Consider the following 6283-nt stretch of genomic DNA (forward strand, 5'->3'; position numbering starts at 1 on the left):
TCAAGGCCACCAGGTCAGCTCAGAAGCAAAGCAAAGAGTCTGTGATTCCGCTTGTCATGTTGACCTGAGCAAGACCATAGGACCCACCCAAGGACAGGCTAGCTGCAAGCTTTGTCAACAGCCAAATTCATTCATTTGCTCATTCATTCATTCATTCATTCATTCATTCATTCACGTAACCAGCATTAACTGATAAACACCCGCCTGGGCTCAGTGACAAAGACAAACCCATTCTTGCCCTACTGGAGCTTATATGCATTCTAGAGACACACAGATAGCAAGCAAAGTATGGTCTGAGGTAGAAATGAAAAACGTATGCCATGGCAGGTATCTCTCTTCCCCAAATGAGAAGTCTCAAGCCCAGAGAGAATCATGGTCCTGCTGGAGGTCCCACACCGTGAGAGCAGGGCAGGCGTTTCAGATCTGCCAACCGGCACACCTTACTGGGGACTCGGAGAGGTCACTCCACAGAGCCTGAGGAACAGACTGTGCCCTTTGCCCTGAGACCGTGGAGGTTTCCTGGGTGGTGGGACTTGGATCTGAGGTGCAAGAACTATATTACAGGGCCCTCATGGTTCCTCTTTGCCCTGACTGAGTTGTAATTTGCTAAGATGACCAAAATAAAGGTGGTTCCCGAGGAGTCTGAGGCGCAGGCAGAGGGCTGCAGCGAAGATCACATGTATGAAGAGCTACTGGTCAACCTGAACCCCATCGTGCAGCCGCCTGACGTACAAGCTCTACAGATGCATGAAGAAGGTCGTGAAACAGAAGCAGATTTGTCACAGGGTGGAGGAAGTCAGAAATGTGTCAACAAGGGCAAGAAAGGGATCATGGTTTTGGCAGAAGATACATGGCTGATTGAGGTGTACTGCCACCTTCCAGTTGTGTGGAGAAACAGAATTTGCCCTACGTCTACATTCTCTCTAAGTCGGACTTGGGAGCAGCTACAGACTCCAAGTGTCCCACTTGTGTGCTCACGGTGAAGCCCCATGAAGATCAGGAGGCCAATGACGAGTACCTGGAGGAGGTTCAGGCACAGCCTACACCCCTGTGAGAGACTTGGGCTGCAACCCAGCCCCTGTTCCAAGAGCTGCCCACCCGTACAGCATCTCCCCGATTTCTTGATGCATGAACTTCCCAGGCAACTCCAGCAGTTGCTCTTGGAGGTAGAGGCAGCCTCTTGGTCACCATTGCCACCTCCTGTTGAGCTCTGATGACGAGGATATGGGATAGAAGTAAATGCTAAGGCGAGAAAAAAAAGAGAATTATATTACAGAGGGGATTACGGGAAGTCAAAGTATGAGGACAGCAAGAAGGGGAGAGATTTCCAGCTCTAAGAGACTCCGCTGCAGAGATGGGAACCATGCTGATCCCTGAGGTGACCACCCAGGCACCGTGTCCTGAAGCTGCTTCGTGTCACTTGGCTGACTTCCTCCTACGTCAATGGTTCCCAGCCTGCCTCGTGCACCAAACCTTATGCTGACCCCCAGCCTTAAAACTGTTTCATTGCTACTTCATAACTGTAATTTTGCTACCGTTATGGATCCTGATATAAATATCTGATATGCAGGATATCTGATATGGGACCCCCAAAGGGGTTGCAACCTACATATTGAGAACTACTGTCCTACCCAAGAATGGGGACTGCCGCATCTTGAGGAGTAGAGGGGACTCCAGGAAGTACCCCCCAGCCTAAGCTACTGTTGGAATCACTTGGGGAGCTCTCCAAGTACACCGGTCCTGGGAGAAGGCAACATCACAAGCCTTGGGAGGGAGAGGTTTGGGGAGGGGGGGCTCCTAAAGATGTTGAAGGGCAGCCAGAGGTGAGAGGAGCCTGTGTCTGTTGCCAGGCACTGTTCCCGCCAGGAGGCCCCAGGGAGGCTCCACAGGGTTAGAGAACGGACTCTTCCTTCAACCAAAGGAATTCAAGGGCTAGGGGGAAGGAAGGTCGGGGCCGGCAGAGTTGTGGCGAGTGTTTGGCATGGGTCTTTCTGGAAATTCTTTCATCCTTTCTGTCCCCTCCCCATCATTTTCTGGAGGCAAAAATAAATACTGACATCCCCGCTTCTATCAAAGTGACGGGTGTATACACTATTAGCGTGAAAAGCTATTCCCAGAGCCAAGCTAGACAGCCAAACAGAGAGTTGCTGTCCATAGCCGTGTGACCAACATTTCCAGCAAAGCTGTTTCGAGCTATTTCTGTAACGTGACTCTAAGTGGGTAATGTGTGGCTGCGGCTGGGATCGGGCAATGAATGCCTTTTTTTGTTTGCAGCCCGAAAATCAATAGCAGACTCCAGAATCCTGGGCCATTCATGAGCAAGGCAACCTGTATCACTGAAGGGAGGCAGTAGGCAGCCCTGCCCTGGAGGTGGCCAGGAGGGTGGGGGTGGGGTCAGCGTGGGACCAAACCTCCAGAGAACCAGGACCAGCCTCAAAGGAAGGGTGTGACTTTCACCTCCATTGCCGACCTCGCCTGCATGCACATTTGATTCCCATGGAACAGAGTCTTTCCTATATCTTCTGGGTAACTGGTAGACTCTGAAGCTGGCCTCTGTGTCCCAACAAATGCCCCGGATATAAACTGTGTCTTGCTTAGGGTTTTATTGCTGTGAAGAGACACCGTGATTGTGGTAACTCTTACAAATGAAAACTTTTGGAGCTGGCTTTCAATTGCAGAGGCTTAGTCCCTTATCATCATGGCGGGAAGCGTGGCAGCACATGGGCAGACATGGTGCTAGAGAAGGAGCTGAGAGTTCTATATCCGGATTAACAGGTGGCAGAATCCAGTCCTGGCTTGAGCTTCTGAAACCTCAAAGCCCATGACATACCTAATCCAACGAGGCCACGCCTACTCCAACAAGGCCACACCCAACTCAACAGAGCCACACCCACTCAACAAGGCCACACCTACTCCAAGGCCACACCTTACTCAACAAGGCCACGCCCACTCCAACAAGGCCACCCTTCCTAATACTGCCACTCCTTGAGTCTATGGGGGCCATTTTCATACAGACCACCACACTCTCCACTCCTGGAGATTTTTTGCAGGGGAAATGGTAATATACCTCAGGATCCAGGCAGCCAAACATCCATCTGGGAAGGCCTTAAACTGTTTGCTCTAAATTTCTATCCAATTCCAAGTTTAGGGAGCCTTGCCTTGGTTCATACCTTTAAGGCTTCTGGACCCGGGCACAAAATTACCTGTGGAGCCCCTGCAGTGTCCCACAGGATCCCCTCAAGCCAAGAGCTCAGCAATCACTCCTAGGTGTCCACATGTCCCAACACTCCAGTCAGTTTCTAAGCAATTCCCCGGTCACCCTGTTCTTCCGGCTTTGAAATACAAAGGGGTTTTTACTCTCATAACAATGTATGCATGGCTAGTCCTTGACAGAACTCAATCTTGACAGCTCTACCTCTCAGCCCGGGTCCCACAAAGCTGTCCCCAAGTCCTCAGAGTCAGCCCTAAGGATCTCAGTCACTGTGGAAGCTCAGAGCTCAAAGAAGTCCAGACATTCTGCCTGTAACACCCAGCCTCTATGTCCGTTTGGTGGTAGGATCCTCCTATCTTCTGAGTCTTCCTAAACCCTTCCTCTTGACTCGACGTTGCTCTGGCAAGCACTTTCCACAGAACATACTCTTCAGAGTCCATAGCAAACAACCCTGCTGTGCCCTCTGTTGTTGGGGACAACTCCACCCCATAAGCATCCTCCAATCTGAGCTGTAAGGTGTGCCCTCTATCCTTGATAGCCCAGTTCTGGCTTCCTGAGATTTCACCCTTCCCTGGGAAAGCTGAGGGTACCTGAAACCCATCTATCCACGGGGGTGGGTGTGAACGTGCCATGCTGTGCTTATAGAAGTCAGAGGATAACTTGTGGGAGTCAGGCTTCTCCCTCTACCATAGGAGTCCCAGGAATCAAACCCAGGTCATCCAACTTAGTAAACGCCTCAACCCTGAGCCCCTCACCAGCCCCCAGGCTCCCTGGAATCAGGCATCAGCTCAGGCAAAGTCACATGACAAGCGGGAGTCACCCATGGGCTCTCTGATGGTGTTTGGATATCAACAGACACAAAGGCAGGGATCCATGGAACAAAATCTGGTCACAGTCCTTTCTTGCTCTGTGTTCAGGCTGTCCCAGCGTAACGGTGTTGAATGTGTCTCCCTCTGAGTTCATCTGCAGTTTCGAGAAGAAGGGGGAGGGCACAGATAACTTGGGAGGGGTTGGAAATCAGAAAAGTAGATGAGAGGTTCTTCCACCTCCCCCCACCCCTCACCTCAAAGTCCCTGAGGGTTTGACCCCGCCTGCACCAGGGCCCTCTTTCAGACCTAGAAAGTTAAGCGGAGAAGCAGGCGCTCACAGAAGGAATGGGCCCAATAAATGACATCTACAATCTTCCACCAAAGGCGTGGGTGATTTGGGCAGGGAGGTGTTGGGAAGTGACCTCGCCAGGAACTTTGCCTCTTCCCGTGTTCTCAGTCCCCCTGACCACACTCACGAGGCAAGGACCACCACAGCATCCTATCCCATGAGGTAGGGAGACTCGGGGAGGCCTAGGAGTCTGCCTGTGGATTCTGCAAGACCTTCAAGGTCATGTTTAAACTCCAAATGTTCATCTGATTACAAATCAGAGAGCCCCCAAGAAGCAAACCCTGGGAAGAGATTCTGGGGCCGCAGTCTGTGGAGAGGCTGCGAAGGTGGCAGAAGCTAGGGTTGGGATGCTCCATGTCACCTGAACCCTGCAGATGGCCCCATCCCAACATGTCAGGAAAAGCAATAACAACCTCTTTGATCGAAGTCCAGCTCGACACAGGCGCAGGGTCAAAAACAACACTAGGGGAAGCCCTTGGGTTCTGGGAAAGCAGGAGAGAACGGATCTGCTTTTCCTGAGGCCTCTCCAAGGCTTCCTGCCACCAGGGCTGCTGTAAGCATCCTCAGAGACCTAGTAGCACAATGGGCTCCAAGCAGGGTGGCACTGTGGGAAGAAGGCACACCTGCCAGGAGACCTTGAGGAGAAAAAAATATGAAAGAGTACAGCCAAGGAGGAGGCCGTGCATGACAGCCACCTTTGCAAACCATCATCCAGAAGTGTTGAAGTCACACACAAACAGGACGGGGCGAGCCCTTGCACAGCAAGGTATGAACAGGAACATGGGTGAGCTCAGGACCAACAGTCAAAGATTGTCAGACAAGGTAGTTCTGAGTCTCGTCTCAATGGCAAACATGACACCGAGTTCCTTGGTGGGGGAGGACACAGACAGTGAGGCAGGAAAGTGGCATGTAGAGGAAGGCTCTGCAGGGAGACGGGCTAGCCTGGGCATATCCACTCAGCCCTCAGCAAGTCCATGAAGACTCGTGAGCCTGAAGTTCAGCCATGTCAGCACACCACCACAGAGACCTGCAGCTTCATCAGAAAGGTGGGGGCCGTGGTGATGGCTGTAACCACTGAGACCTCCTCTAGGTGGGCCTGGCTGGAGACTCAAGTGCTCTGAAAGCCCTGGTGAAGACCACACAATACCCAAAGAACCCTGCCCCGGTCTGTGATTCCCAGAAAATGTCACTTCTGAGCAGAGAGAGAAAGAGAGAGAGAGAGACAGAGACAGAGACAGAGAGAGACATTGAGAGACAGAGAGAGAGAGAAACAGAGACAGAGACAGAGACAGACAGAGAGAGACATTGAGAGACAGAGAGAGACAGAGAGAGAATGTGTGTGTGTGTATGTGTGTGTGCATATGCATGTGTGCTCACAGGTATGTGTGTTTGTGTGTGAGTATGTGTATGTGTATATGCATGTGTGCTCACAGGTATGTGTGTTTGTGCGTGTGTGTGTGTGTGTGTGTGTGTGTGTGTGTGTGTGCATATGAAGATGCAAGGTTGACACTGACTGCAGATCCTCAGGCTCTGTCTATCTCGTTAGTGGGAAAGGGTTTCTCACTGGCCTGGAACTTGTGAAATCAGCCAGGGTGGCCAGCTAGTGAGCCCTGGGATCCTCTTGTCCACTCTGGGATCATAATTTACATTACCACGCCTGTTTTTGCTTTGTTTATGTGATTCTGGGGATTGAACTCAGGTCCTCAAAGACCATTTTCAGCTGAGCCATCTCACAGCCCCTCTCCTGGATGTTTAACACCCTGCGTTGCAGAACCGGAACACACCAGCCAGTCCTGGCCTCCGCACTGAAGGAGCGCGAGCCCACGCTGGTCAAGACACTCTGAGCTGTCGTACACCTGTGTGACTTTGAAAAGCCGTGCTGGTGGACGTGGAAGGGCATGGCTGTTGTGGAGT

The 6283-nt window shown here is 51.7% G+C and overlaps 1 pseudogene; it reads left to right on the forward strand.

Moving 5' to 3' along the window:
* Nucleotides 1-611: 611 nt before the first annotated feature.
* On the forward strand, nucleotides 612-1116 carry Nhp2-ps6 (NHP2 ribonucleoprotein, pseudogene 6; annotated as a pseudogene).
* The last annotated feature ends 5167 nt before the right edge of the window (nucleotides 1117-6283 follow it).

Source organism: Rattus norvegicus, chromosome 19, assembly GCF_021556685.1.
Source record: "Rattus norvegicus strain SHRSP/BbbUtx chromosome 19, alternate assembly SHRSP_T2T, whole genome shotgun sequence".
NCBI lineage: Eukaryota > Metazoa > Chordata > Mammalia > Rodentia > Muridae > Rattus > Rattus norvegicus.